Source organism: Dermacentor andersoni, chromosome 9 (genome assembly GCF_023375885.2).
Source record: "Dermacentor andersoni chromosome 9, qqDerAnde1_hic_scaffold, whole genome shotgun sequence".
Classification (NCBI taxonomy): Eukaryota; Metazoa; Arthropoda; class Arachnida; order Ixodida; family Ixodidae; genus Dermacentor; species Dermacentor andersoni.
Window position 1 is genome coordinate 125,687,200 of NC_092822.1, and position 16,116 is coordinate 125,703,315.

The 16,116-nt window shown below is 47.0% G+C and overlaps 1 long non-coding RNA gene across 1 annotated transcript in view; it reads right to left on the minus strand.

Annotated features, from left to right (window-relative positions):
- The window catches only part of LOC129384476 (uncharacterized), a 54,974-nt gene extending 42,469 nt beyond the window's left edge, over positions 1-12,505 (minus strand). Inside the window, exon 1 of the long non-coding RNA XR_008612197.2 lies at positions 12,124-12,505. This is a non-coding gene — a long non-coding RNA (uncharacterized lncRNA). The remainder of the gene's footprint in view (positions 1-12,123) is intronic.
- Between the last annotated feature and the right edge of the window lie 3,611 nt (positions 12,506-16,116).

Here is a 16,116-nt window from a genome sequence, read left to right on the forward strand (position 1 = left end):
GGGCCCCTATTCTCAAATTCTCTAATAAGTTGGCATCGTTCATAACAATGCAGAGAACAAGGATGGAAAGATGGACATATTACAACACAGCGAGTGCTGGTCGTCCTGTCGTATGTGCTCTTTCCGCACTCATTCTTTTGCACTGGTATGAATGCCCTCAGCAGGTTGAATCAACTCGTTTTAATCGAGGTATTTTTTTAAGCGTTTATTTCTATAATTCGAGAAGTCACACGAATTTTGTAGTGCATTTTATCATCAACAACACGCCTAGTAACTAGTGAGTTCTTTAAAAGCACCACACTAGCTAAAATGCACAAAAATTGCATTCAACGACACATCTTTGGCACAAACAAGGTGTTTCTGTTTGGTGCAGTTAAATTTGTAGCTTTGGAGCTGCACGGTATTTTGAGAGCATCACAATTTTTTTGTTAAAGCATGCTTTTATGTGCAGCCCACCGTCATTCAGCACGATAGCTTATATTACTGGCACTGATATATTACTGCAGAAGTTGATCGCGTTATGTAATTAGAAGTGCAGTGAAAGAAGTGCAGTGAGGCCAGAGCACTGTATGCATCCTGCCTGTCCTGTCCAATTGTCATATCGCAATTTGTACTCGCGCACTTCAAAAAGCACTATTTTGATTTCTGAGTAGGATCAACTGGTCCTTGCACCAAATGAGTAGCACAGTATGGGAGCGCAGAAGGTCTATTGCCCTCACATATTGGTTTTTGCAGCTGGAGAAGGGCATATCTGGAAGACGATTATAGCCTAGAGAAGCACACCAGATCATGTTGGTTTTACTTAGTCCAGAGGCCGCGTGCAGCAGTACGCTGTTGCGCTTTCTCTTCTCTACCTTAGAACAAAAGCTGCTACAATGGCTGTCAGCACATGTTTCCGTCACTTGCTCTCCTTTCCTTCAGGCTGAAAAAGAATGAGCGTCACAACAGCAGCAAACCTGGCTGATGAGCTAGCGCAGTGTCTCGCACGAGGGTGGCAATGCTGCCCTACAATGGCGTTTCTTCTAATTTTATGGGCTCACTGGGGCTTTGCAAGAATGTAAGCCTTGCTTGATATGTGCACAGTTTGTAACCTTTCCACCGTATGTGACATCAGGTGCATTCGCTCTGTGGCGTTTCCAAGCCATATCGGCAGAGTTTTTTTCTTGCGTTGGGTGCTCTTGTTGCATTTCCTGCATCTTGTGTTGCTGTGCTTCGTGAGCGCTGTGCTCATACAACACACTTCGCATAGATACACTTCCATTCCAATTTATTGGTACTTGTGTGTGTGGTCAATAAAACTTCTGTGTAGCGCACTCTAAGCGGCAAAATTTTCATTCAACTGCGAAATTGGTCATTAAAGCTGTCGAATTGCTGTGTTAGACATGAAATCATCTCTCTATGTGCGTATTGCACAAAATTAAGTCTCACTACTGGAAAAATCGCAAGAGACTTACTTCTTCCTATTTGGTGGTACACACAGATTCATGCTTCTGGTTTGCTGCTTTTCATGCCGACTGCACTAAATGATCGGCTTCTTCTAAAAGGCTGCTTGGCTACGGCTACCTGGCGGTCTCTGTGTATGCCAGGTAGCATTCTAGAGCTGTGTGCGCTATAAAAGCCTTGAAAAACCATGTTTTCATGTCTCACGGTTTCTATTTTGCTCTATTGTATGTACATTACTGTGTAAATGGCACAACTGCACCCAGGTTAATGAGACGATGTTATTGAGAATACCAGGCTGCCAGGCTTGCACAGCATGGTTGCCAATCTTGAGGACGCTGGTCGCCAGGTCCGATACATGTTTCTCCTTTTGACAACTGAAAACAAACGAGCAGAATAAAACAGCACTGATCGATTTAAGCAATTTTCGGAAAGTTCTTTTGATATGCGAGGCTGCTTACTAACCCGGGTGCTCCGGCAAAGCCCCGTGTCGTCCAGCTCGGCATTAGTGGCTACCAGAGGACTTTGTTGCCCTGGCGCAGGGGACCCTTGAGGTGTCTGGATAGCTGGGGCCTGCGACTCCTGTGGTGCCACGCTGCCTGGAAGAGAGGCACAATCGTTAGCACCGTCTTCCGTACAGCCAGGAATGGTTTGCAGTGACGGGACGAATTCTTTTCTTCGGAGCAGATGTTGCCGGTTGCGACGGAACTGACCCCCGTCTTCCGTGTGGACCATCTATGAGCGAGGGGCGACGGCTTTTTCTACGAGGGCCTTTGTGTTCCACCCTGACTTGTCGAGCAGCCTAATGGTGTCATGTTCGCCCAGCGCTTGTAGTGGACGCCTCTGAGGGTGCGCTTGAGTGTGCTTTTTGACCTCTGGTGCACTATGGTCTGCGAGGTCGGGCGGTCTTCCTCTTAACCTACTGCCCATGAGTACCTCGCATGGGGCTTTTCGGCCTTCGAGTGGTGCTGTCTTGTAATTGAGAAGTCCGATTCAAAAGTCTTCATTCGCATATGCAGCCTTCTTGAGGAGACGTTTTACCACGTTCACTCCTTTCTCTGCCGAACCGTTTGAGCATGGGAAATCGGGGCTAGAGACAACGTGCGTAAATTCACATTGTCTTGCAAAAGCACGTAAGGTCTTCGATGAAAACTGTGGTCCGCCGTCCGTGCATACTTCAAGCGGGATGCCGTGGTGACATGCAAGTCATGGGCAGCTTTTTCGTTACACAGTGACTGGTAGTTTGAGAAAGCGGCTCTACTTCGGGGTAATTGGAATAGGCATCGTAGACTGCAAGGTAGTTCTTTCCGGCATGCTCGAACAAGTCCACGCCGACCCTAGCCCACGATAATGCCAGACAGTACCTTTGCATTAGCGGTTCACTTGGCTGCCTGTAAGCGAAAAGGCGGCAGGTGGGGCACCTAGAAGCCTTCTCAGTTATCTCTGCAGCCATACCAGGCCAATACATCAATATCCTCGCCATTGCTTTGTATTTTCCGATGCCTAAGTGACCCGCATGTAGGTGCTGCAACATTTATTTGCGCAGGGGCTTCGGAATGATAACTCTAGAACCACGCAACAGTATGCCTTCTACACATGATAGCGCGGCCTCGAAGGGAGCCAGCTGACCTGTTACGCTGCGTCCCTCTTGTAGCGCTTCAATTACTTGCCTTAGCTCGTCGCCTTTACTCGTTTCTTTCGCTATCCGCTGGAATGTTGTGTCGCTGACGAGCGTGGCGAGGACAGCCGTTGCATGAATGGCCACATCTTCGGTGTAGTTCGCTTTCAGGTGGCTTATTGCTATCGCATTTGATTCTTGAAAGAGCATCGGCCAGAACATGCTCTTTCCCTGGGACGTACTGCAAGGAAATGAACGGCATGAGGCGCAGAGAGAAACGCTGAAGGCGAGAAGGCGTGTCTGACAGGTTCTTTTGAGCTATAGCAATCAGTGGTCGATGATCCGTTTCTACAATTACGTCGAAGCCAGCGATTAAATCACGAAACCATTCACATGCGAACGTGACTGCAATTCGTCAAACGCTACGCATTCGACAGCTCCCCCGTAACATGCGCCCCGACCAAAACCGCGAGCGATGAAAAGCCAGAGCAGCAGCCCTTCATAAACGGTACAGCGATGAACAGAATGCAATATGGGTAGATGCTGCACGTGATCAGCACGGAGCCACAACGGTTGCTTATACACCGAACACCCCTCCCTTAATACAGGAACTACCCCCGGGAACAGACCCAGAGGAAGCGGAAGAGATCGCTTAGCGCTAGCGCTCGGCAGCTCCAGTGCTACCTACATCCTGAGTGATTCTAAAACTGCACTGCTAAATTATTCCAGGGGCAGAGTTCACCCTGCCACCTACCACATACTGACCCAGAACCCTCCCTTCTCCCGCAGCTCTGAGCTCATCTGGGTGCCCACGCCATTGGGGAAGCCCCGGCAACGAGGCCGCCAATTCTTTAGCCCGAGGGTCGAGAAACCGGGCACAGGCGGACCTCGTGAGGGGTTTCTCGAGTTAGCGTGCGTGTACCTTCGCTGACCTCATCGCGAATGCTCGTGCCGAGAGGCAAATATACCCTCCCCCCCCACTCTTCCCTCACTATTATAGGGAGCAACACTTATGGCGCCGCCTGCAAACGCGCACGCTACCTACTCCATCCCTCTTATCCCACTACCGACCCATCCCACCTTCTTGCGCTCTGTGCAATGCGCCGAAAGCAAACCTCACCCATATACTGCTGGCCTAGCCGGCTTCTCCTCCCCCCGGTCGGCCGGCACCACTCCAAACCTGGGAGGACTGGGAGATCTGACTACGCTCCACGGCCCCGGCAAGGCAGAAGATCCCCGCCAGCCGGGCTGTCAGCGTCATGGACGTGTTAAACATGAACGTTTGAGTGCAGTGGGGTCGTGCGAGGACCCAGGGGGCCTGGGAGGTCCCAAATTCCTTTGCAGAATAATATTTTTCCCTCCTCCTCCTCCAGAGCCTCTTTCTCAATGTGCGCGTATCTTCTTTCCGCGTCGTCTAGCACTATGGAAGTATAAGCAACTGGTCGTCAGTGCTCGCCATGCGGCTTTAAAAGCGCCGCCCCTAGCGCAAAGCTGGATGCGTCCGCTGTTACTTTGGATTGCTTTGACGGGTCAAATATGGCGAGTACTGGTGCGGTCGACAATGTTTCGCAGAGGTTTTTCCACTCCTTGTCATGACTACCTGACCAATCGAACATGCAGTCGCGTTTTAATCTGCGAGCTCGCAGATTTTCAGTCTGCTCAGACAGGTTTTGAATGAATCTTTCGAAGTAGCTCACTAGGTCCAGTAGTGTTTGAACACCCTCTTTTGACGTTGGAGGCGGCAACTCTACTACACACCTAACTAACGTTTCATGTGCTTAATTCCGTCTTTTGAAATGACGTCGCCTAAGAACTTTGCCGATTTCGCTGCCAGCAGTACTCTTCGCAGGCGCTCAACATATTCCTGTTGCGATGCGCTCCACACGAGTATGTCGTCGATGTAGACGCGAGTACCTTCTAGGCCCTCAAAAATGTTGGCCGTCGCTTTCTGCAACACTTGACTCGCGGTGCAAATCTCGAAAGGGAGCCTTAAAAAGCTATGCTTCCTGAACGGCGTGGCAAAGGTGCAGATTTTTGAAGTTGCTTCATCTAAGGGAATTTGACGAAAACCGCAGTTAGCATCTAGCTTCCTGAAACCTTTACATTTGCAAGCTCAGACTCGATTTCTTCTCTGGATGGCAGCTGATAGTAATCACGCTTCACGCACGGGTTCACGTGCCTAGGGTCCATGCAAATGCGCAAATGACCATCTTTTTTTCGGACAGCTACAAGGAGACTCACCCACTCAGCAGCCTCTTGCATTTCTTTGATGATTTCTTGACGTTCCATGCGGGCTATTTCTTGGCGGAGTGGCTGAAGAAGCGCATGGTGAATTCGGCGGGAGGGCAGAGATGCTGCTCCTTGAGTCAGCTCGAGGCTGTAGTTTTCTGCAGGTTTCCTTCACGCAACCTAGACCTTAGAAAAGCTGCGGTAAATTGCTGAAAACTTGAGTCTCCAAATCAGCAGGCTTTTGAATCGCTTGGATTCTTGAAAATAGACCGAAAGATTCGCAAGCCTAAAGGCCCAGAAGCGCTTGCTTTCCTTGACCACAAAGAAATCGGTCGGTTCTTCAATTTCGCTGATGCGAAGTGGTAGCGTCACAGTTCCAAAGTGCTTTATAACTCCGCCGTCGTAGCTCGTTAGGACCGTGGCAGATGGTGTAAGGCATCTTCCCTCGCTCACTTTCCGAAAAAGGGCGTAAGGAAGCAAGTTGGCTTGTGCCTCCGTGTCAACTTTGATACGCATGGTGCGATTAAACATCGTTGCCGTGATTATCCAGTCTTGGTCCCTCGGTACATCGCTTAACTCACGACCAAAATTTGGAATTCGTCGTTGGACTCCGCTTCAGTCTGCGCTGGACAGTCAACTTCATGAATGTTTTTTTTTTTTTTTTGTTCTGCAGCACAGCGCAAAATGGTTGATTTTTTACGACATATTCTGCACGTTTTTCCCCACGCTGGACATTTTCGTGGCTCATGACTTCGGTAGCAGTAGGGGCACTGGCGAATACATTTCCTTGTGCCGTCTTCCTGCTTGGCTTGCTTTTTCCGCACGGCATTTAGCTTCAGTTCATCCTTATCACACGCTTGATTTTGGCTGGCAGTTAGCTCTGCAGCTTTGCAGTATTCTATGACCCTTTCCAGGGTGAGGTCCTTCTCCCGTAGAAGCCGCGTCCGGAACTTCTTTTCTGCCGTTCAAACACTAGCTGGTCTCGAACCATTGAATCTTTCAGGTCTTTGAAGTTACAACTCTGAGCTTTCAGATGAACATCGCGTAAGAACTGCTCGAACGGCTCATCATCTCGCTGTTGAGGAGTTATGAATATTTAACGCTCATAGGTCTCGTTACGCTTTGGCGTGTATAACTCTTCAAACTTCATCACAATAGCGTTGTAACCCTCACACTCTTCGGATGACAGTTTAAACGTGTTAAATATATCAATGGCTTTCTCACCTGCCACATGGAGGAAGACTGCAGCCTTCTGTGCACTCGTGCACTCTAGCAGATGAAGGTGCCTTGAAGTAGAGGTCCATCCTCTGCCTGAATTTCTTCCAGTTTTCTGCCGGTGCTTCGGAGAGCAGTAGAGTATCAGGGGGCGGCAGTCCTTCCATGGCACTGGCTCAGTCGAAGCGGGAATGAGCGTGATAAGAAACTTATGACACCATGTATCGTTCAAGATAGCATGCGACGCAGACAGCCGTCGAGCTCGAGGTGCAGAGCAACAGAACCTTTATTGGGCGCTGGCGCTCTTATATCAGCAACCCGGCTGCTATGCTTGCACAGAATGGTTGCCACTCTTGAGGACTCTGGTTGCCAGTCCGATACAATCTATATAGGACAAACGAAGATGAATTTAAAATAAATAAATAAATAAAAGTATGCACTTAAAGATATGCCGGATAATATCATCAGCAATCTCGAAGGTATAGTAAAAGCGGCGGAAGAATTCTATACGGACTTGTACAGTACCCAGAGGAGCCACGATACCTCTATTGAAAGCAGTAATGAGAAGGTTGCAGAGACTCCTTCAAGCGAAGGACGAAAATTACCTTGCAAGACATGAAACGCGGAAGAGAGGCAAACGAAGATGGAATAAAAGTCAATTTAATCAAATATGGGGCAAACATAACGCTTGAAAAACTGGCGGCTCTCTATACGAAGTGTCTATCGACTTCAAGGGTCCCAAAGAACTGGAAGATTGTAAACAATTTACTAATCCACAAAAAGGGAGAGTTAAAGAATCGAAAAATTATAGGTCCATTAGCTTGCTCTCAGTATTATATAAATTATCCACCAAGCTCATTTCCAGTAGAATAAGGGCAACACGTACTGGACTTTAGTCAATCAAGGGAACAGGCTGGTTCCAGGAAGGGATACTCTACAATCGATCACATACTTGTCTATAATCAGGTAACAGATAAATCCGCAGAGTACAATCAGCCTTGTGGTTCAGTTGCTTGTGGCTTTCATAGAATATGAAAAGGCATTTGATTCAGTAGAGATACCAGCAGTCATAGAGGCGTTACGTAATCAAGGAATACAGGCTGCTTACGTGAATATCTTGGAAAATATCTACAGAGATTCAACAGCTACCTTAATTCTCCACAAGTAGGAATACACCTATAAAGAAAAAGGAGACACAGTCTCTCCAGTGCAATTCACGGCGCGCTTGAAACAAGTATGCAGGCTTTTAAACTGGGAAGTTTTAGGAGTAAGGATCAACGGCGAATATATCAGCTACCTTCGGTTTGGAGATGACATTGTCCAGTTCAGCAATACTGTAGACGAGTTACAACAAATGATTGATGATCTTAACAGAGAGAGTGTAAGAGTAGGGTTGAAGATTAATATGCAGAAGACAAAGATAATTATCAATAGCCGGGCAAGGAAACAAGAGTCAGGATCACCAGCCTCTAGAGTCTGTGAAGGAGTACATCTATTTAGGTCAATTAATCACAGGGAACCCTGATCATGAGAAGGAAATTCACAGACTAAAAATGGGTTGGATCGCATACGGCAGACATTGTCAGCTCCTGATTGGAAGCTTAGCATTATCATCGAAAAGGAAGGTGTACAATCAGTGCATTTTACCGGCGCTGACATATTGGGCAGAAACAGACAAAGAAGCTTGTGTACAAGTTAAGGACCGCGCAAAGAGCGATGGAACGAAGTATGCTAGGCACAACGTTAAAAGAAAGAGAGCGGTTTGGATCAGAGAGCAAACGCGTATAGCCGATATTCTAATTGACATTAAGAGAAAAAAAAGTGGAGCTAGGCAGGTCATGTAATGCGTTGGTTAGATAACCAGTGGACCATTAGGGTTACCGAATGGATGCCAAGGGAAGCGCAGTCGAGGAGGGCAGAAGACTAGGTGGGGCGATGAAATTGGGAAATTCGCGCGTGCTAGTTGGAATCGGTTGGCGCAAGACAGGGGTAATGGGAGATCGCAGGGAGAGGCCTTTGTCCTGCAGTGCACGTAAAATATGCTGCTGCTGATGATGATGATTTAATTAGCTGAGTAATAGTTCATGACACACTTTATCAAACGTTTTCCTGTAATCGAGGTTAATACAGCCAGCCATCGAAGAATGGTCTGAAATTAGGTGAAGTTTGTGAGTGAAGGAAAGAAGTTGAGTTTCGCAAGGAAAGGATTTACGACAACCGTGCTGTGCTGGAGAAAAGAACGAGATGGAGTCAAGAAACATCGTTAACTATGATACTGGTGTTTGTTTGAACATTCTATAGGGGATTCTAGTTAGCGAGATGGGGCAGTAATTGATAGGTAAATGGTTGTTAGCAAGCTTGTGGAGTGGAATCACCTTCCCGATCTTCCAGTCTGTGGGAACAATAACTGTCGAGTGACTGCTCAAAAATTTTAAAAAAGAATCGGAGATGAGTACAAAGTAGCACTTAAAACCTTTGCTTTAATGAAGTCGGCACCAGGGCTAGCGGATATCTTAACAAAGTCAATTACTTTAGTAATGCCAAGTGGTTCACTAATTATTGGGTCCATATCAAGGTACACAGGTGACCGAAACATTTGAAGGAGGGATTAGAAGTAGCAACAAAATTATTTCGAAATTTGTTGTTAAAAATGGACGAAGTGTTTCTCTGGTAGAAGGCTCCCAGTGGAAACCAACAAGGCGGATAGTGTCATAAGCAAGATTTATTACATGCCGAAACTTTTTGGATCGTTGGTCAGCATGGAGGTTATAGTGTCACGTTTAGGAAGTTATTTTTCGTTCGCTTTAAAGCATCTATGTAAACGCGATTAGCGCGGTTGTAGACGTTCCGATGGGCTTGTGATGTGGAATACTTGGCGGAGCGAAATGCACATTTCTTTCTATTAACTAGTTGTTATAAATTGGCGTCGTACCAGTGGGATTTTATGTTATAGGGGATGTTGCGCAGAAGCACATATTTGTTAGTTCGTGCACTTTATATTTAAATCATTGGCAGTTGTGAACGAAGGGTCCGCCGACGTTGTCAAGGAGTGGATCAAAGAAATGGGACAACTCGCAGTTGATGGCGTAGAAATTAGCTTTATTGTAGTGTAGAACTGTTTTTGTGACTGCACAAGGATTTGAAATAGAGATATTAATTTTGAATCCTAATGATAAATGATCAGTTACGCCTGGCATGTATAAATTTAAGATACCAGTTTAGAGCATGACTAAACCTAATTTCGGGTCGGTTGGGAGACCAACTGTGTTAGTGAGAACAATGAACAAAGGTTCGAAAAATTACTGGTTTCGGCTGAGGGGGAAATAGAAGCGGGAGGCACAACAGACCACGATATGTTGGGAAAATTAAAATCTCCCACAAGGAAAACAAACACGAGCATTTGGAAATTTTGTACTAATAAGGCGAAGGACATCATGTAGTTCATGAATAAACTCAGAATAGAAAAGCGGGCGGCATACGCACCAAAAATGAACCTACGATGGCACGATTTGACGCATGCCAAGACATATTCAAGCTGGGAATCGACATGAATGAGGCGAGATGTTAAATTCGTTTTAAAGGCCAAGAGTAGGCCGCCGTCAACACTGTTAGTTTGACTGCAACAATTTATTCTGAAACGCGAAGCGTCATTGAAAATTTTGAGATCGTGTACGTTACCCGGATAACCAAGTATGTTACGTAGATAACATGATGCTTTAGACATTGCACACATGCTATAGATATCCAGCTTTGTCCAAACAATGTTATAAATACATACCATGCATAATCAAAGGCCCATCCAAACCACTATGCTGTAGCCTTGTGTGATGGAACAATTGTGCACGTATGTCTGTGTGCAGTCAAGCGGTAGTGAACGTCGGAGACTCAAACAGACGTAAACCAAGATTTATCTCACATGGTAGGAGTGAAACAGAAAAAAAAAACAGAATACAGAGCTAAGGTCACTAAAGCAAACATATGTCTACAATAAGTCCTACGCGCAGCGTTCCAGAAAGGAGTCAAAAACGTCTCAAAGATTCAGTTCCAATGGCGTGGACTATCGGCGGTAGATCGCCTGTCGCGACGATTCTGGTTGGAGGCGAGCCAAGGCGCGATGACGCGCGTAGGAGGCAAGCCAAGGCGCAGTGACGGCACTGGTCATCAGATGAGGCCGGCGACGGCCTCCGGCTGCATACCGTGGTCAGCGCACTCGAACGGGTGTCAGGTGGGTGGCTTCCACCACCATAACTCCACGTGCCACCTCGAGGAAGAGGCGGCCTTAAAGCAAAGGCCTCGCTTCGGACCCGGCCTCAAGCTGTTTCAGCAGCCGGCTTCGAGCAGGTAACAGCCAGGCCTGCTCCAAACGGCGTCACACCGGGCGCCACTTAGCAGGCAGGTGCGTGAACCTGAGGGGCGCCTCGGGTGCCGCAGCATACCAGCTCCCGCAACAGCGCACTGTTCCTGCCTCTTCCAAGTCACGAGCCCCTCGCCTGCCCGTTCGGCCCAGCCGCCCTCTTTCTTCTCTTTTGTTCAATTTCTTTGATGCTACCACTGTCCCTGGCTCGCCTTCTTCTGTTTCTTGTTTCTTCATTCTCTTCAACACAAATAAAAAGCCTCAAGGGTTCCCAGAAAAGTCCAAGTTCGCATAAACGACACCCATAAACTAAGTCCTTGCACTACACCTTGTAAGCATGTCGCAACTGGACATATGTGACCACTAATACCTGATCATTTTAGGCATGCAAATGTCTATAGAACATCCAGGGCAGATTTTTCACTTCACGCTAGCGAGGTATACACGCAGGGGCCAATGCAGAAGTACTGTAAAAACCAAATTCAATATTATGTTCGCAGCAGATGCTGTGCGGCAGAACACCCACACAGCAAGGTCAGATACATCTTGTGCACACATATTATTACACACGCCGACGACGTCGAGAAAGCGCTGCGTATACTCGTTCTCCTGTACCTGACACACTGAACATATCAAATTAACGAAAGTCATAACAGAAAATTGTATCACAAACTAGGGAGAATAGATGTATACTTATGAGATGCAGACGTGATAGTTTCCAACTATAATTTGAATAAATGGAAAAATTCTGTCGTAGAGAAACTGGGAAAAAAGGGGCTGTGGGTGACCGGTGACTATTCACGTGCGGTCCGGAAAAAGTTCTTTTGTCATGTACAAAAATCATACATTATACGTTGTATGTGATCCGCAGCGCAACGCCATAGCCACGAACGTTTCGGAACAAAAATTATGAGAAAATTTTCGACGAGCATCATGGTTCCGCTTTCGGTTCTGCAAAATTTAATTGCCACATTCAATGTTCATGGTATCTTATGTGCAATAAAGCTCCTGGAATTCAGCGTTTTCAAAGATCTAGTCGCATAATTACATCCCCCAACCGATACACCATCTTACATAAATCTTCAAGGAAACTTCAAGTGTAGCCAACTGACCGATATGACGTAGCGCGTACATATCTACGTCAGTGTGTAATATCGACCGTGCCAAACTAGAATGAACGTCAATAACACATCGGCTACTTTACAAAATGTATCTCAGTAGGACGCCTTTTAGATTCTATGACCAGACATGGACGAAGGGATCATACCTGGATGTTGACAGGATATCGGTGGTTCAGTGGCCAGGCTGCAGGCAAGTTTCCTTGAGGGTAATAACGTCTGCATCACAAGAAACGTATAAAGAGTTGGAAACATCGTTTTTTTTAGTACGCTGCGTGCATCCACGTGTGTAAATGATAGAAATGCGCCATGTGCCCAACCGCAATTCTGTTCGGGCGCATTGAGCTGGCGTGTGTAGCTAGATTTACTACGTCCGCGGGCGCAGCAGGAAGGCTACTCGACTTATTTAAAACTATCCGCGTTCGGTAATTGTCGGTGAATTTCTGTAAGTAGTTTCAATGTGTCAAGTCTCTCTTTCTCAGCAATATATAAATGACAGCGAAAAATGCCCTTTTCTATGAATCTTAGTACCCAGTGGTGATAATAAAAATCATGGTGATGACGATGATAATGATGATGAAAAAGCGCTGCAATTGGTGTTAAAAATGTACCTGGTAAGAAAGACGAGGGCAGAATAAAAACTTAGTTTATAGAATTTTGCAATAAACTGGAAGTGACGTAGCTCGCTAAAGGTATAGTAAAAAGTAGACGCAAATTTTTATCAGAATTGTTTACTACAAAGACGCAAAAGCCGGATATACTTTTCAGAACCATTACCACTGAGCCTGCTTGCTAGCAGCACAACGTAAGTCAATCCTTGCACAAAAACTCAACCGGAAGTGCGCCACGCAGCAAAAACATGACAGACAAAAAATAATCCAGCACATTCAACTAGTTGGAATCTATAGAACAACTCCGCTTTCTTTAAGCGGAGTTGTTGACTACTAGCGAGTACGACGGACGCCTTGAACGCATCATGCTTTCGGGGGCAGCATGTGCATACACACGTAGCGCAATTCCAATCACTTCTATCCGCAAGAAGCATGTACTTCCTCATTACTGTGCAGCCGCGGATGCCCCAACACGGTCGGCGCGTATGAATGGATAGATGTTATGAGCGTCCCCTTTGGAACGGGCCGGTGGGTTGCGCCACCATGGTCTTGCTGTTATACTGCCTAATGTCCTACCTAGGTTTAACAACAACAACAAAAACACCACGATGAACTCCCACAACCAAATTTCCTGACCCCCCTATTGTGAACTTTGCTTTTGTACGTTTCCTTTTTGGTCGTTTCCCTACTTCCACCAATCTTCCAATCGCCTCTTACTAATTTCTATTGCGGACGTGTTTACTTTTCCCCTCCTCTCGCTGAACCCAAGAGCTTCAAGCCAGTGGTGCATAAATCGACCGCTGGGCAGATGTTATCACATTCGAGTAAAACATACTCCATCGTTTCCTTAGCTTTACCGCAGCCAAGCTCATGCTTCTTCCTTCTTATATCTCGCTTTATAGGTGCGTGTTCTAAGGCATCCCGATCTCGCTTCGAAAAGTAATGAGCTTCCCTTTGAGTTATCATAAATTGTCTCTTTCATTATTTCGTTTCTTCCTCTTAAGTAGTTACTCATGGCAGGTTTCTTTTCTATTGCCGCCAGCCATGAGATTATTTCAGCCTCTCTCACTTTCCGCTAGACGTTCTTTGTTGCTGTGTTGCTCACCCTACAGGCCGCATACTTGCTGGTAGGCTTCCTAGTTCTTTTCCTCCACTGTGAATCAATGTTTTTCCTGTACAGATACCTCACCACTCTCTCAGCCCATTCACTTTCTTCCATATTCCTCATTCGTTGTTCAGAATCAATTTTACTGTGAGCTTCCCTCACTTCAAAACTAGTCCAGCCCATATTACCCTGCACAGCTTCATGCATCTTCCCGTCAGCGCCCAGTGCGAGGCGCTCCACTGACCTCTGGTTCCCATCGAGTCCTGCTTGTACCCCTGAGTTCAAGCAAACAACCGCATTTCCAAGAGTATTCCTGGAACCATTACACCTTTCCACATACCACGGCGCACCTCGTACCTATTGTATCCCCATAGCGCTCTGCGCTTGGTTATGGCTGCATTTATTTTCCCCTTTATTGTTATTGCTTTTATCTGTGTTTCAACATATATATTGCCTTCGTTTATCCATATACCAAGATATTTATATTCTTTTACCCCAGGTATTTCCTGGCCCTGTTTTGCCACTCTCTGTTCACTATTTTCATCGAATACCATAACACTTCATTTTCTAACGCGAGATTTCAAACCTAAATTTTCGCCTTCCTGTCCACAGAGGCCAGACGTTGCAAATCACTTTGCTTATTAGCTAGCAACACAATGTCGTCCGCATCACATAAACCCGGAAGCTGCTACTCCACTACTGTATCCGCCTGTCTGTATGAGAGATTAAGCCCGATATTACTTCCTTCTAGTGCCCTCTCCATCTTTACCATGTACATCGTAAACAGCAGTGGGGATAAAGGGCACCCCTGCCCCAGCCCCTTGTTGATATGAACTTTGTCCTCACTCCTCATCTGTTCCCATTCAACGCAAACGGTATTTTCTCGGTAAATCTCTCAAAAGCTGTAGCCAATCGTCACCTAAGTCTTCCTCTTCCAAAATATCCCACAAAATGTTGCAGTCTACATTGTCATACGCTCCTGTAATGTCTAAAAAGGCCACATATAACAGTCTGCTTTCTAATCTTGGTATTTCAATACACTGAGTAAGAACAAATGAGTTATCATCCAAACGCCTACTTATTCTGAAGCCATCTCGAAGCTCTCCCAAAATGCCATTGTCTTCCCATGCTTGCAGCTTTAATTTTATTGCCTGCATTGCTAGCCTGTAGTAGTAGTAGTAGTATAAGACTTTTATTCTGCCCAAAATTATCGCAAAACGACCGCCTGGGCAAAGCATATCGACCGCCTGAGCGGCCAGTCGACGCTGTTCTTCTTCCCGTTCAGCACCAAGGGTGTCGAGCCAGGTGGTGATGGAAATGGAAAGGGGAGGATAGGAACCTGATTTCTGAGCACCGGGCAGTATAATAGGCAATGGGATAGGTCTGCATAAGTAGAGGGGCAGTTTGGAAAGGAGGGGTCGGAGCGATAGCGATAGAGAAAGAGGCGGGAAGGGGTAACCAGTGGATTCATTTTGATGTGCGGCAGAAGGCGAGCCTCCGGCACAGTGAGTGATGGATGAGGGGGAGGGTAGAGGCGCTTCTCGAGAGGGAGCTGGAGGTAAATTTCCTTGATGGTGCGGCGCAGGGAGAGTTCCCCACAATCCTCCGAGGGCCTGGACCAGGGGATCAACTGTGCCCGGTTAAAAGCATCACGGGTCAGTTGATGGACCAGTTCATTGTCATCAATCCCCGAATGCCCAGGGACCCAGCGGAGGAAAACGGTGGAAGGTTGTAGTGCGGAGGCCGCTCGTTCGACCTCTTGTTGGAGTTAATGGGGCAGGGTGCGGTTCTGTATGTGATGGATGGCTGCTTGGGAATCTGTGTATATCGTGTAGTCTGGGAGCGAGGGAAGGGAGGGAAATGATTGTAGGGCATGTACAATGGCAAAGACCTCGAGAGAGAGTGCATCTGGAGGATGCAGGTACGGCCCACTGGTGTGGCTTTCAGGTGCTGGGAGGTGGGTTGGGGATGGTAGATAGCGCAGCCGCAGGAACCTCGAGGAGCTACGAAAGAGGCATCCGTGTAGGCTACTTCCTGGGTAGTAAAGAGGGAGAATGGTGCTGCGCGGCTGCGTGACGACGGTCGACATGCAGAACAGGGGACATATTGGATGGGAGGGCGAGGGTACGAAGATTGGGAGCTGGGGCGGATTTTGGAGAGGTAAAGGTGGAAAGGGGAATAGGAGAGATACCCGCCTGGGCCAGTAACCACTGACCCTGACGGGTAAGAGAAAGCCCGGTAAGCTGCAAGTCACGGTGGAGAGAGAGAAGAGAACGGAGAGTATGGAAGAGGACTGTGGCAAAGAGCTTAGGAGTAGAGATGGTGATAGGGAGGTTGAGAGCTGCCTTGTAGAGGCCCGGCGGTATCGAGCGTGTTAGCGCCGCAGAAGTTGAGTTACTGAGCGACAGGTCCTGACAGCGTGGTGG